Source organism: Chrysemys picta, chromosome 11, assembly GCF_011386835.1.
Source record: "Chrysemys picta bellii isolate R12L10 chromosome 11, ASM1138683v2, whole genome shotgun sequence".
NCBI lineage: Eukaryota > Metazoa > Chordata > Testudines > Emydidae > Chrysemys > Chrysemys picta.
The window spans coordinates 26425187-26441944 of NC_088801.1; the positions used below are offsets into that span (position 1 = coordinate 26425187).

The 16758-nt window shown below is 40.8% G+C and overlaps 1 long non-coding RNA gene across 2 annotated transcripts; it reads left to right on the forward strand.

Moving 5' to 3' along the window:
• The first annotated feature begins 2719 nt into the window (after positions 1-2719).
• Positions 2720-15205, forward strand: LOC135974244 (uncharacterized). 2 transcript variants are annotated; one of them, XR_010591468.1, is made up of 4 exons: positions 2720-2836; positions 12421-12531; positions 12660-12744; positions 13865-15205. It is a non-coding gene; the product is annotated as an uncharacterized LOC135974244 (long non-coding RNA). The 2 variants fall into 2 exon arrangements; XR_010591469.1 differs by having other exon boundaries at positions 12660-12739.
• The last annotated feature ends 1553 nt before the right edge of the window (positions 15206-16758 follow it).

Below are 16758 nucleotides of genomic sequence, written 5' to 3' on the forward strand. Positions count from 1 at the left end.
TTCACAATACCCCATGGCAATGAGTCCGCGAGGCTGAGGCCTGGTCCCCACTTAGTCCGGACTTCGGACTAAGGTACGCAAATTCAGCTACGTTAATAACGTAGCTGAATTCGAAGTACCTTAGTCCGAACTTACCGCGGTCCAGACGCGGCCGGAAGTCTCCCCCCGTCAACGCCGCGTACTCCTCTCGGCGAGCTGGAGTACCGGCGCCGACTGTGAGCACTTCCGGGATCGATCCGGGATCGATTTATCGCGTCTTAACCAGACGCGATAAATCGATCCCAGAACATCGATGGCGTGCCGCCGGACCAGCCGGTAAGTGAAGACTAGGCCTGACTGTGTTTTGTGAAGAAGTGACCCTTAGTCCCAGTAACCCCTAGTCCCAGTGTTATGTGAGGGGGTAAATAATACTTTGCTATTCACTTTCTCCATACAATTCATGATTTTATAGACCTCTATCATATCCCTCCTTAGTCATCTCTTTTCTAAGATGAACAGTTCCAGACTTTTTAAATCTCTCTTCATATGGAAGCTGTTCCCATATGCCAAATCATTTTCATTGCCCTTCCCTGCACCTTTTTTTGAGATAACGTGACCAGAACTGTACATTGAGTGGATATTTTCAGGGAACCATTCACGATGACTCCCAAGATCTCTTTCTTGAGTGGTAACCCAAGACCCCATCATTTTGTATGTAGAGTTGGGATTATGTTTTCCAATATCCATTACTTTGTACTTATCAGCATTGAATTCCACCTACCATTTTGTTGCCCAGTCACCCAGTTTAGCGAGATCCCTTTGTAACTCTTCATAGTCAGCTTTGGACTTAACTATCTTAAGCAATTTTGTATCATCTGCAAATTTTGCCACCTCACTGTTCATCCCCTTTCCAGATCATTTATGAATATGTTGAACATCACAGGTCCCAGTACAGATGCTTGGGGGATAGCACTATTTGCCTCTCTCCATTGTGAGAGCTGATCATTTATTCCTACTGTTTGTTTCCTATCTTTTAACCAGTAACTGATCCATGAGAGAACCTTCACTCTTATCCCATGACTACTTAGTTAGCTTAAAAGCCTGTGGTGAAGGACCTTGTCAATGTCCTTCTGAAAGTCCAGGTACACTATATCAGCTGCATCACCCTTGTCCACATACCTGTTGACTCCTGCAAAGAATTCCAGTAGATTGCTGAGGCATGATTTTCCTTTACAAAAGCTGTGTTGTGTGTACCCCAACATACTTGTGTTCATCTACGTGTCTGACAATTTTGTTTTTTTACCATGGTTTCAACCAATTTTCCTGGTACTGGTTAGGCTTACTGGCCTGTAATTGCCTATTACCTCTGGAGTCTTTTTTTTAAAAAAATAGGTATATTACATTATCTACCCTCCAGTCATCTAGTACAGAGGGTGATTTAAGCAATAGGTTACATACCAGAGTTAGTAGTTCTGCAATTTCATGGGTTAGATCCTTCAACTATCCAGTCCTGGTGACTTATGATAGTTTAATTCATTAACTTCCCTGTCCATATACACATGATCTCATTTTTTATTTCCTCTAGACTTCCATCCACTTATAATTTCATTTACATACACCCTTTACACATCATGGCCCCATCATCTGGTGTATTAGGGCAGCTTTGCTGACACAAAGCTGTCCATAGCCAGGTTAACCAACCACAGAAGTTTCTCTCTGAGTAGGTCAAAGCTGAGGATCTGGGTCCACATGTGAATGTGGCCCAGTGAGTCTAGCTGAGCATAAGGGGGCTTAAAGGAGCATATAATTTAGTGTAACTCATACACTGAGGGGCCAGAGGAGACGATTGCAGCAAGAAAAGCAACTAGCAGCATGATGTGAGAGATATAAATTAAAACAGACCGTAACTTCTTTAAACCCGGTTTAAACCTGTTTAAAACACTGTTCTCAGTGGTAGCAGATGACAGAACAAGGAGCAATAGTCTCAAGCTGCAGTGGGGAAGGTCTAGGTTGGATATTAGGAAACACTATTTCACTAGGAGGGTGGTGCAGCACTGGAATGTGTTACCTAGGGAGGTGGTGGAATCTCCATCCTTAAAGGTTTTTAAGTCCCAGCTTGACAAAGCCCTGGGTGGGATGATTTAGTTGGGGTTGGTCCTGCTTTGAGCAAGGGGTTGGACTAAATGACCTCCTGAGGTCTCTTCCAACCATAATCTTCTATGAAGTGATTGAGATTCTGCCACAAATGTGGCAGAGGAAAATTGCATGGATTATAATGTTTTTGAGGGCTGTGCTCAGTGATACTAAAGTGACACAGCAGATACTGCAAATGATTACATTATTATGAAATCCACCTAGTCCTGGTTAGTGAGACATTGGTTTGCAGAATACAGATAAGGTACTCTGATATTAAAACACTGACTAGGGGATTCCCATTTCTCATTGAGCTAATTGGTGTACATTAAGCCACATGTTCTTTTCAAAAGTAAAGTTCTCTTTTCATCTAAAAACTTCTGGGCTCAGTCCTGTAGGCACCCCCAAATGTTACTGATTCCAGGAGGTTCTTGCTATTTCTCACTGCTTTACATACCTCTCAGGGTTGGGCCCTATGTTTGTAAAAGGTCATTGAGAAACTTACTGAGTACTGATTGCCCATTTGCCTATGTAACAATGAACATCTCAAATCAATTTAGAACTAAGAAAATAAATACCTTTCCTATATGCTGTCTCATCCCATGACACTCTATCAGTGCAGGCACACAGAGGAGGAGGAGGAGGAGGAGAAGAACAAAAAAATCTCCACAAATCAGACTTTATTAGCCCAGTGAGGAAATGCTGTGGTGAAAAGGTAAAGCTGGTGAGTAACTATATTGATTAATTGAAGTAAGAAAGGTCAGATAAATCTTTATCTTGCTTGAAAGACTTCAGTTGTACACAGTAGTGTTACAGAGGACTTAAAGCAGAATATGAGCATTCAGCACTTTACATGGCAAATATCTAGATTTAGATGCTGCTGCAAAAATAGCAAGCAACTTTCAGCATATAGTGAGAAACCGCTCCAATTGCAGATTAGCTCATATTAGCCTCAATTATCTACATCCAACGCAGATTTAGTGTACCCCAGTTTTTATTGTTGAAAAACTATTTAATCAGGATCAAAGAATCAAGAAATTGAGGCTATAGGACAAGTCATTTATAATAAAGGGACCATCCTACAGCATTTTTAAGTTTCTTGTGTGACTAAGATTTTTTGTGTGTGTCCCTCCCTTTGGGTCTTTGTCACAGAGTGATTCCAAGTTTTGGAAGGGGATGCAGGGATATAACACTTATTCATAACCCTGGGAGTCCTAGAGATATCAGGCCTTAAAACATTATGTATGGGAAAGCTGTTTTCCACCATTTTTATTTATTTATGAAATGTGTAAGAGATGCCTGTCTGAGCACTCTAGACCCTTCTGACAAATATTTACAAGTACAATATAAATAACAAGTAACAGCAACCTCACTTCCCCAGTCATCTCCCCTACCAATATTTGCTTCCTCAGGATCACTCCTTAACAGATGTGCCTCACAGCATGTCTGAAACATAAACAGATTCGGTCTAGTTCAGAACAGTTAAAGGAGAACATTCTAAAGAGATGGAGTCTTTCACAGAGACCACCTGGCTGACAGCTCCTCCTCTCCTTTGCTGAGTGGTACCTAGTTCAAAGGTCTCTGCTGATTTCAAATGTGGTAGTATGTCATGGGGAGACTGGTGGTCTTTCATGTAAGAACTAGGTGCTGAGCCATTTTTAAGTGGTCACAGTTAGATACTCAGGATGGTAGGTGCTCAGTACTGCGGCCCAATCTCCATCACCACTCAAGGAAGACTTTATTTGGCCAGCCCTGCTGAGAGATGGAGTGGGATTTGTACTTCCAGGAAGAATGGGGGGAGTGTCCAGCTGCAGGGGTAGTCAGATGAGCTGCATCTGGCTACAGGAGGCTGATGTCACCACCTGCTCATATGGTCTGTCCTGCAGCTGAATTCAACTGTGCTGTGCTCTCAGGTGCCACTCACACTCCACACAGCAGTAGCCAGGGCTTACAGCTGAGCCTTCTGAGTGCTGTCGGTAGTGTGTCAGTCTCATAATCTGAGGTCCTGTGCTCAATCCTCAGGGAAGGAAGCTTTTGCCTCCTGATGTGGTAGTTACCACTTCTAGCTCTTCCTCACCTCACCTGTGGTTTCTGGAGTCCAGGATTCCCCTGTTCCAGTTGGCATCTGAGGGAAATACACATACATGCAGGTCGACAAACCATTGTGTGAGCTTCTCCCGGATAGCCTAGGGGTGAGGATTTGGTGTTTTCACTGGTGTGGCCTGGGTTCAATTTTCAATCAGGGAAGCAGCTTACCTTTGCCAGCTGTCATCTATGAAGGTTGGGTTTGCCATGCTACAGCATTTTAAACCCACTTTCTTCTACCTCCCTTTCTCTTGTTTCTCTTCCGCGTTCCCCTGCCACATCGGCCCTTTCAAACTCCAACCTCCAGGGCCCGCTCTCGAGGGGTCTTTCACCTCTCTTCTGCCTCACCCATGCCCTACCATGCCACACGTTTCTTCATGAAGCTCTTCTGTACATTGTGCAAAGAGGGCATGTTTCTGCTCCTCCCTGCTTCTCGAGAGGTCAGGATTGTAGGCACTCAGCGATGGGGACAGAGATTCTTTGCCACAAAGAGAAAGTTTCTTTTGGCTGCCCCTCCTGAGGGATGGGGTAGGGTCTGTACTTCTAGCAAGAGCAGGAGGTGTGGCCACCTGCAGGGGTAGTCAGGTGAGCTTTGTCTGCCTACAGGAGACTGATGGCTCCTTTTGTCCTGCAGCTGAACTTAACTGTTCTGTTCTCTCAGCCACCAGGAACACTCCAGCTGGCAGTTGCTAAGCACTGTGGCTGAGCTTCTTAGTGCAGTTGGTAGTGTATCGGTCTCATGATCTGAAGGACCTGAATTTGATCCATAGAGAAAGCAGTCTGTGTCTTTTGCTATGGGCATTATCCTATATTGCTGTCCCTCACTCATGGTTGCTGGAATATAGTGTTTCCCCTACTCTACTTGGCATCCCAGGGGCATACACATATTAGCAGCTTGCCAAGCAACTGCCCAGGTATCTCCCTTATTGTCCAGTGGTCAGGATTTAGTGTTTTCACCCCCATGGCCTTTGCTCGATTCATGGTCATGCTATCTTCTTACCTTTGCTGGCCTTCATCTACGGGGGCTGGTTTTATCATGCCTTCTGTGTTTTAAAATTTAGATTGTGCTACTTTCTGCAGTTCAAGGCTCTCTCTTATTTCTCTTTGGCATTGCCCTCTCACATCTGTCCTTCCAAACGCCATCCTCCAGGGCCTGCTCTCAAAGTGGTAACAGCTTCCAGAAAGTCCCAGTACACTATTTCCACTGCATCACCCTTGTCCGCATTTTTGTTTACCACCGCAAAGAATTCTAATAGATTGGTGAAGCACAATTTCCACTTACAAAAGCTGTGTTGACTCTTCCCACTCTTCAAATCGTGTTCATCTATTTGTCTGATAATTCTCTTCTTTACGATAGTTTCAACCAAATTGCCTGATACTGAAGTTAGGCTTTCCAGCCTGTAATTGCCAGGATTGCCTCTAGAGCTTTTTTTAAAAACAAAAAACTGGCATCACATTAGCTAGCCTCCAGTCATAAGGAACAAAAGCTGATTTAAATGATAGGTTACATACTGCAGTTAAATATGAAATTGCAGAAATACTGAGTTTCTTCCGAACCTTTGGGTGAATACAATCTGGTCCTGGTGCTTTATTACTATTTAATTTTTCAATTTGTTCCAAAACCTCCTCTATTGACCCAAACATCCATTCCAAGACACAAAATGGGACAGTTCCTCAGCTTTGTCACCTAAAAAGAATGGCTCAGGGTGTGGGCATATCCCTCACATATTCTTCAGTGATGACCAATGCAAAGAATTAATTTAGCTTCTCTGAAATGGCCTTGTCTTCCTGGAGTGCTCCTTTAGTACCTCAATTGTCCAGTGGCCCCACTGATTGTTTGGCAGGCTTTCTGCTTCTGATGTACTAAAAACAATTTTTTTTGCCGTTAGTTTTGTAGTCTTTTACTAGCTGTTCTTCAAATTCTTTTTTTGGCTTGCCTAATTATACTTTTACACTTGACTTGGCAGAGTTTATACATCTGTTTAATTTTCTCAGTAGGATTTGACTTCCAATTTTTAAAGGATGCCTTTTTGACTCTAACCACCTCTTCTACTCTGTTGTTTAGCCATGGTAGTATTTTTTGGTCCTTTTACTACTCTTTTTAATTTGGGGGGTATACATTTAATCTGAGCCTCTATTTATGATGTTTTTTTAAAGTTTTCATGCAACTTGAAGGCATTTCACTCTTGTGACTATTCTTTTTAATTTTCTATTTAACTAGTTTCCTCATTTTTGTGTAGTTCTCCTTTGTGAAGTTAAATTCTACTGTGGTTGGGTTCTTTGGTATTCCCCCACCCCGCAAGGATGTTAAATTTAATTATATTATGGTTGTTATTACTGGGTGGTTCATCTATATTCATGTCTTTGACTAGATCCTGTGCTCCACTGAGGACTAAATCAAGAATTGCTTTCCCCCTTGTGGATTTCAGGACTAGCTGCTAGAAGAAGCAGTCATTAATGGTGTTTAGAAAGTTTCTCTCTGCATCTAGTACAGAGGTGACATGCACCCAGTCAATATGGTAATAATTCAAATCCCCCATCATTATTGAGTTTTCTATTTTTATAGCCTCTCTAATCTCCCTGAGCATTTCACAAACACCATCCTGGTCAGGTGTTTACTATATTCTTGTTATTCAAGCATACTTCTATCCATAGAGATTCTGTGGCACAGTCTGATTCATTTAAGATTTTTATTATATTTGACTATACTTTCTTTCATATATAGTGCTACTCCTCCACCAGCATAACAGACTCTATCATTCCTATATATTTTGTATCCTGGTATTACTGTGCCCCATTGACTATCATAGTTCCGCCAAGTTTCTGGTCAAAGTTTCGGTGTCAAAATGAACCCTAACCCTAAAAAATAAAATAAATATACAAAACATGCTCCCCTTTTGTGGCTTGGAATGGATGCTTGTGCAATTTTGTTTCTTTCATCAATAATGTCAGACCGAATGAGTGCTTTATCTGGCATAAGTAAACAGCTTGATTTATTTTTTTCAAAACATTAACAGATCTGAGTTAATCTGAAATTCATTCCTGCACATATCACTTACAGTATTTATCTGAGTTTTGGGTGTCTACTTGTTTGTTTGCAGAACTCTGGATAAATTATTACAGATATTCTTATTCAGAAAGTGAGTTAATCAATCCCATCCTTCATCTTTGGTTGTGCAAAAGGTATATATTTTTGTCATGGTTGAACTAGATCTAAGTCTCTTGCTCTGTCTTTTAAAAGACCTTCATGTATAGCTGCTTTAGCATCCCAGAAATCAAACTGACAATCTGTCTCAGGAAGCTGATGCAGACACCATTCTAAAGAGATACCGAGTGACATTTTCAAGTCTAAAGTGTGAGGCTACCCTCAATCTTCTTCATCTGGCACTGATTTCTGGACTTCACCATTTGAGAGGATAGGGCCTGGGGTAACAAAATCAAGGGCCTAAGAGATAATTGAGGCTGACAGGGTATTTGGGCATTCTAGAGACTTATATGTGACAGGAAGCCAAACAATGTATCCTGTGGGAGTCTGGACACTCAAAACATAGTTCTTATATTTTCCACATTGTAAGTCTCAGACAGATTTTGGCACTGACTTCCCATTTCCTTCCTGTCACTGGTGATAAATTTTGTGGCATTCAAATAAGGATTTCCTTTTTATCATGCATAATGGCTCATCGTTAGGAGACACTCGCTATGATAAACAATTGCTATGGTCTAAACTGAATCATTATTTAAAGAAGGTTGCTACAAAACAGTCAAGGATCTGTGCTAAAAATAGCTTCTTTTTGTCTGACGTGACTGATATCTTTAAACTATTATCCATAATCAATATATTTAATTGCTGCAACTGTTGTTAAAATAGTGTCCTCACTGTGCACTATTCATTATTTCCCCATGTTTTTGCCCCTCACAAGTCAAGAATGAATTACAGAGTAACGAAATCTGACCCTAAAATTAAGAACACATCTAGACATCACTGGTTAATTTTTAAAAATGTGCACCTAAGTTATATGCCCTAAAAGGATATTTATGCAAGCAATTGCAAGAAATTGAATGAACTGTTAGTTGCCTGTGTGATTGTGAAACTTTGTGTGTATATATTGCTGGGGAACTGGAAGTACTAAAATTCCATGAGATTGAGCCTTCTCAAGTTTATGTATTTCTGTCCAGACATGTCACAAGGTTCTGTTTTCATAAAATTTCCAGGCCCATTTTGCAGACTCAGGAGGTCTGGATCAGCTGAATGCATCCTGGATGCATATCTAATAGAATTCAAACACTAAGGTGCTCTTACACTGCCAGAATGGTATAAAAATCAATAGGAGACAGGGAACTAAATACCTTTTGAGGATTTGAGCTTTAGTGTACATGAGAATCAGGCCTTCAGTCCTTTCAGATTGGCCTGTACCCTCTCCTACCCTTTTCACAATGCTTCCTGAATCTTCTCCAGCATAGTGCTACGCTGCACTGGCCCCTGACTCTTCGTATCTTAAGATACCATTTCAGTAATGTAATTTTTTTGTGGTGATCTAACAGATTACATTAGAGATGGGTGTGAGATAACATTTGGAACTTGGTCTGAAATCCTCAAAGTTCAAGGGGGGGAGGGAAGGGGAAGTGTCAAAGGTCTCATGCTCATCCCCTTGTGGTGAAGATAGGTGCATTACTTACCTCAGACATCATTTCCTGGGCAACAGCAGTACTGTAGTCTGGTCTGAGCTATAGCCCTCTGGCTGTACCTCTTAACAAGTCCATCCCCTTCCAGTGAGGGTACAAAACAGTCCAAACAAAACCAAAACCAAAAATCATTTCAAGTCCCACAAGGGACCAGGACCTCTCCCTCATGCGAAAGAGGGGAAGCAATCTTTCAGGTTACCCAGAGAGTCTCAGCTCATACCCTCTGTGTGGCTAAAGGCCAAGAGAGTCCTGGGGATTTTGACAAAAGAAACAAACCAGCCCATCTTCTTTCCTCAGAGGGCCCAGGCTGGCAGTATGCTCAGGCTATTCCTCAGCAAGTAAACAAGTACCATAGTCTGGGAGCTCTAGCTCTATTTGCCTTACCTGAGCTGAGTCCCACACCCAGGGCTGACAAGACACACAGGTGTGGCAGATTGGGACTGACTGTGACCACAGGAATTCTTTAAACTTTTCTTGACTGGTCAGTGAAGGTGTTATCTACTTAACCACAATTAGGATTGATCAAATCTGGGATTTTGGTTTGGCCCATAACAGAGAGGGCTGTGTGTTTATGTTCAGACTATATATGGTTGCTTTTTGAATTTTAGTTTGGTTCCATCTCTATTTTTCATATCCCCTAAATTTGAAGTGCACAATTTTCTCAAATGAAGCATCTTTGTTGCCTCTCTTTGGGCTATGTAGTGGCTGTAAAGCCACATGCCTGTGGTAGAGAGTTACAGACGTGCACATTACTCCAAACATCAGCATTTTGCTTAAAGCACAGTGAGCAAGAGTGACCCTCCTACATGCTGCAGGATTAGGGTGACCAGATAGCAACTGTGAAAAAACAGGACAGGGAGTGGGGATGGGGGGCAGAAATAGGCGCCTATATAAGAAAAAAAGTCCTAAAAAACAGGACTGTCCCTATAAAAACGGGACATCTGGTCACCTTATGCAGGATGCACTCCCTTCAATGGTGGCCTTGCTTTGCTATGTGGAAGAAGGGCGAAATTATCCGTGTTGTCAGCACTTGCAATTTTATTGCAAGTCTCAAGATATTTGGTGGGTTTTTTAAATCTAGCTCCTGGAGTCATGTGACTATGAGAATATCAGCTTTTATTACCAAATACTTAATAATTTTATTTATTTATTTATCTCTTGCCCTCATGTTTGTGGAGAAAAGCTTGAGCCATTACCCCTTAAAAGCTAAAAAACCAGAAGTCAAATAAGAAGAACCTGACATTTTTAAAATTTACGATTTTTAAACCAATCATGATTGGATGCTTGGGTTTGGCAATATTGGGTCTGTCTCCATCCTCTGTCCTCCTGGACTCTTTGCATTTAGGAAGCACAAGTATTGATACTGTTCATGGTGCAAAGGCTGTTAAGTTGTCTTGCATCCCATCCCCTTCTTTCCACATCCACACCAGTCTAGTCACAATCTGTCTCTCTTGCTGACTCCCATTTTTAAACTCTGAACAAACAGCATAATCTCGATCAGGAAATCTAAAATTGGATGGGAACACTCATTGAAACTATCTAATAACATTAGAAAAGTTTTGATGAATCAGATTTCAGACAACACTGCACAATTTTCAGACGATCAGTGGATAACACAGAATTTTTAGTCTAATTATATTGAGTCATATCGTATGTATCCATAAACTGTGCTGTTATATCTTTCTGTATTTAAAAAACTGGAAATATGAAATGTAAACCTGGGGAGCCCCTTCATGAGAAACGATTAAACTCACTGTGATAAATGATTACCCTTAAATGTTCTAGGACTGTACATATTTTTCAAGAAAGTGTGAACATTTATATTACAGGCCATTTGTTTTTTCTATAATAGTGTGTCCTTGTGATGTGACAACGTGCACTTTTCCTTCACTTCTGGCTAGAAGACAGTTATGCTGAGTAGAGCGGCATGAAATGTTTGACACCAAATCACACAAAACATGTCTGGTTTTAGGGTTTGTTACAAACTCACCACTCACACCTTGGTCATCAAAATGTTTGTATATATTTTGAATAACCGAAGCTCATTTTTAAAGTCCTAATTTTGCATTGAAATCAGCCAAAATTAATGGCTTTGACAAGGATCTAGGGAAAAGTTGGTGATTTACACTGTTACCTCTGAAATTTGGTTATTTCATTAAAATCATTAATGCAAAACCTGAGGGTGCAAAACCAAAGAAAGTGTTCTCATGGGTTACTGCAAAGCAAAGCTGATAAATGTCACACAGTTCTAAGATATTGGCTATTGACACAAAGGAGATGCAATGCCATATAAGGTTTATCTGATGGTAAAACTTAGCTTTCATCTACATCTTGAAGACAAAGATTGCTTAAGAGCCTCCCTGCATGATGGTGTGGTGGTAGAAGAATCTTTTCTGATAATCTGGGGAGCCCCCAAAAGTAAGGATTGTACTCAGGAATGTGGTACTGAAAAGCTTGTATAGATGAATTCGGTACGAGGCAGATGCTCAAGTGTACTTCAGTCATATTAACTCAGCTTATCCATAATGCATATTAAGGGTCTTAAAATAGTAGACTAAACTTCAAGCAACCTGTGTAACACTCTTGGACAAAATTGTTTTTAAATGCTATTTTAATCTAGGCAGTAAAAACCTATAGTCTAATTCTTATGGCATTTTCAACTGATTTGTTGATACAATATCCTAAAGCTGTCAGAGTCCATATGGCTGTGGTATTGTACGTACCAGGAATTCCCAGCATTCTGTAGTCATGTTATGTTGCAAATGATTTATTCATTTAAATACAACAGTGATGGCAAACTATGCTGATATTATATCCTTCTAAGGCACTAAACCAAGCTAAAATACAGTGTGTGTTGCATTTATAGTTCATGAGATGTTAATAATACATACTATTTATGGAAAATATATTATGATCAGGCCACAAGAAAATTAGGTAACATTTTCCCCTACTGTGATTTATGGTTTAGTCCTATGACATATAAAGAAAACATAAGAATGCATGAAATATTCTGCAGCTGCCAGGTAGTTTTTATTTTCCAAAACATTCTTATTGCTTGTTGTGCTATGAACACTTGGCTCCTCTACAGTCGTTTTGCTGTTTAGTATTAAAATAATGTGATCCAATTTTTCTTCTTGCCACCATTTTCCAAAAGCCCTAATTATGCTTCACGGGATATTGTAAACAGAATTTGTTGTTTTTTCTCATTTGTCAAAGTGACAGCTGCTTAAAATTCATCAGCGTCCTTGCGTTGCTATAAGGCTTAAGAAATAGGATAGTAAGTAGTCACGCTTTACTTTCTATGCTATTGTGGAAGATACATTTACTGAACACTTGGTTTTGTTTCTAAATCAATTTAAGGTATCAGTTTGCTTTGAATTTTTACTTTTATCTGTAGATAAAAATGTGATAATTTTTCATATGTTCCCTTGTTGATAATGTCTTTGTTGCTTTGATTTTTATGTTGACATTTTCAGGAACAGTTTTAATTTCAGTCTAATTTATTTTGTGAAATGACCTTTCACTGTTTTATGTTTAAAGCACCACATTTTACCTCTCCCCGACTGCAGAATGAGGTTGTGGGGAATGAAATGGAACAGTGAGCCAATCAAAAGGCAGAATACTGAAAATGTCAAAGTACAGTGCAACATGGTAAATCAGTCAAGCTTAATTAATACATACTTTATTCCTATGATTAAATCATTGATTTAAAAAAAAGAACTACATTAACCCATTCTCTGACCAATAATATTAACTAGAGAGGTTTTTTTTTATTGCAGTGTCCTCATTTTATGGTTCTTGAATTCCATGGCTCAAAAATCATCGGATCTGGCCCTGTCATGCTTGGTGCAACACTGGGGTAAGGTGAGACAAAAGTGGCTTTTAATCATCCTTTCTGCTCTCCTGATCCTGGCACTATTGGGGACTGATCCAGTCCCTTGTGTAAGGATACGTCTATACTTACCCGCTGGTTCGGCGGCAAGCAATCGATCTTCTGGGATCGATTTATTGCTTCTTGTCTAGACGCGATAAATCGATCCCAGAAGTGCTTGCCGTCAACGCCGGTAATCCTGCTCCACGAGAGGAGTAGGCGGAGTTGACGGGGGAGCCTGCCTGCCGCGTGTGGACCTGCGGTCAGTACCTTTAAGTTTGAACTAAGATACTTTGACTTCAGCTACGTTATTCACGTAGCTGAAGTTGCATATCTTAGTTCGAACTGGGGGCTTAGTGTTGACCAGCCCTAAGTTAGAACAACCTTTAAACTGCTCTGATTTACAAACATCTGCCTGAGGAGGGGGAAATCTTCATGGTCTTGGTCCAGTAGCTTTATTGCTGTTTAGTGCTGGTGGAACAAGGTTGAAGATCTGGGCCCATAGTTTAGGGTTTGCCTGTACCATTTCTACATTACAATTCTGACATTTAATAGTACAGATATGACAATTAATGTTCACGAGTTACTGTACATAGAATCATAGAAGATTAGGGTTGGAAGAGACCTCAGGAGGTCATGACCAGCCTGGCTACTGGGGTAATCCTGACTCAGCACACACAGGATTTTCAGGTCATCCAGTCAGGGCTGGATTTAGGGGCAGGCGACCCAGGCGACTGCCTGCAGTACTGGTCTTAGGGGGCTCCTGTCTTGGGGCGGGGGGGCACTGGGTTTGGGGTGCTGTTTTTGTTGGTAGCGACAAAAAGGAAAATAGAATGTTTGAAGTAAAACGTTTCAGATATTCCATATGTGGATTCATTTTTCACTAAACCTCTTAGAATTTTCTGGACCTTTGTAGAATCTCATGGAACCTTTCAGACTTTGAGAACTACATTTTCCTTGAACCTCTTGGAATGTTGTCAGCCATGCCTTTGCAGGTATATAAAGGGGTGGCTGCCATTCCCTCCACCTGGTTGTGACAGATGCAGCAGCATCTTCTTTAGATTCAGTGTCTCTCTTTTGGAGCATTGCAAAGGATATATGTCCTGTTTTCAGCATCAACTGTCAGGCGGAAGATACTCACAGACAGTGTTACAAATCTGACCCTGAAGCTGCTAAGTGACACTCTCTGGAAGAGCTGCATTGACAGCTTAAGGCCAGTTAGGTACCAAGTGACTGAAGTTTATGACACCCTGATGGAATTGGCATTGTTGAATAAAACCGAGGCCGGAATCCAGCACGAGGTGTAAAGCCTGGCAAACCAGATCACCAACTTCAAATTTCTCAATTGTCTCAATTGTAGTTTGGCATGATATCCTGTTCCAAATAAACTTTGCAAGCAAGGCATTATAAACTCAGTCAATGAACACTGCGAACACTACTACTTTGATGAGAAGCTGCCTTGATTTTGTTGTGGCCTAGAGAGACAATGGATTTGAGGATGCCATCACTGCTGCCAGAGAAATGGCGGAAAACTTAGGAGTTGAGCCTGTCATATTAATTGGAAGAAGAGACATTTTGGTTACAAGGGCAGAGATGAGGTGGTGGGACGCTCGGAAGAAAAATTTAAGAGGAAGTTTTTTTGCTTGCTCGTTGACACTGCTCGAGTGTCCATCGAAAAAAGGTTTGGACTCATGAAGCACTATGAAAAGACCTGTTTTTTTTTTTTGTATGACCTTAGTAAGTTGTCAGCAGACAAGAAAACACCCTTCAACAATTGTACAGACCTTCACTGTATGCTGACACATGGGGAATGTTCGGACGTCAATGACAAAAACCTCTATGTTGAATTGGACAACATCCATCGCATTTTGCAACATGGGAAGCACTCTCCACACCAAGTTCTCCTATTCATAGATGATGCAGAGCTGAAGGACACTTTTCTTAATGTATGGATAGCTTTGAGGATTCTGCTCACGCTGCCAATTGCAGTTGCAAGTGGGGAGTGCAGCTTTTCGAAGCTCAGGCTCATTAAAACATATCTTTGATCGTCAATGACCGATGAGAGACTGACATTGCTTGAAAATGCCATTGGCCAGTCTTTGGATCTCTCTGATGCTGTGTTTCAGTTTGTGAGGGCAAAGGCAAGAAAAGTGACCTTTTGAACTAAAGGACTAGTTTAACATTCCAAGGCTGTCACCTACTGTAACACTATTTACTACTGGTCCACCCATGGTAGGTGCACAGTTCAATTTCCCGATGTTAGTACTTTTCAGTTATTCTTAAAATTAAAAAGTTTCTATAAACTTAGAGGAAACAATTTTTTATTTGCTTATATATGGCATGAATAGATACAAATTTACAGATCCTAGTGTGCAAGTTTATTGTCTTTTATGACGGTTAAATCATGCATGCAAATCATGCAAGTCATGAAATGGGCTACAAATGCAATAAAAATAAAGTATTCAAAAGTTTAACAAAATGGAGTGGGGTGGGAGGGGGGCAAAGACGCTCCTCCCCTGGGGCGCCATTTGGTTTAGGAGCGCCATTTGGTTTAGGACCGGCCCTGCATTCAGTTTAAACAAAGTTCCTGCAATATATCTTTCAAAAACTATGGTTGGAGACTATCTTCCCCTACTAATGGCAGGAGGCACTTTGTACAGTGCCCATGTTTCTTATAATTCGCTAATTTGAGATCAAAGGGCGAGTGTAAGAATAGGATTCTTGTTTGATGCCATTTGCTTCAGTGTGTGCATATGATGGGGGACAGAGAAAGGAAGAGGTCAATGCCTGAAGCTTTATTACTAGAAATCTTTCCTGCCCAGTTAAGTGCATTTGTGGATAGTTTTGGTCTGACTGCCAGCTTTCATTTCACTATTCTGGAAGGAAATTAAAGTTATTCCTTTTTTTCCTCCTATCTTGTTTACTCTGAAAACAAAATGGGCCATTCCTCCACATTTTTTTCCTTTTCCTCTACAGTCAGTGATACAAGACACAGATTTACTGGGGAAAAACACAGCTGCAAAGTCAGAAACCCCCTGCATTCTGGTTCTGTACAAAGACCATAAAGCTGTTGTAGTTAGTTACCTGAGTGTTCCAGACACTGGGGAATCCCTGGATGGTCTAAAGTTAACATAGCTGGCTCTGTACTACACCTTTCCAGCTCCTTTGGAGTAGGGAGTGTGCTGGAGGTATGGCTGCAGTCTAGCCAGAGTGCTGCTGTACTCTGATTCTCCAGACATTACTGCTAGTACAGATTACATAAACTCCATGGATTGCAGGGAGCACAGTTTGGTCAGACCCAAAGATGGGGCTCTGATCTGGTAGTGTTCGACATCCACTTTGCACAAATGTAAATGACAATACAAAGTACCAGGCAGTGGAGATTTAGGCCTTGTGGAAAGCTAATGGGAAATGACTAGAGCCGAGTAGTTAGAGACAGGCAGTGAAAAAGCTTTTCTAAGGGCAGAAGAATTTGCAGCATGGCAGAATAAATTCCTAATGGAAGAAAGCTATTTTCAGCACTGAAGTTAGATACTGTAGGGGAGGCAGCAGATGTTTGAACAGAACTGATGTGCCTGAATAAGAAAACTTTCCTTAGGGCAATGCATTTTTTTTTTAAACTTAAAACATTGCTATTCAAGGCTAAACTGAAGACATAAGATAATAAAAATGTATAACCAGCAAGCCTGAGATTGTCTAATAGGGCTACAGTGGCTTGAATGCCAGAAATATTTATTCACACTACCTAAACTATGCTAAACATTTTCCTTCAGGACATTATTTGACACAACTCTTGGCTAATTCCTTTCCTAAGAAGCAAATTAAATCAGCCTTGTTATTTAATCACTCCCAAAATATCTTGACCCTCAGGGTTCAGTATTGATTAAGGAAACTGATAGCTATTTTTAAACTAGAGATCTACTATCAACTACTCTTACAAGAGGATTATATTAGCTGTTAATGAGAATTAAAGTGTTACTATAGTATTATAACAGGGCTTTTAGTGC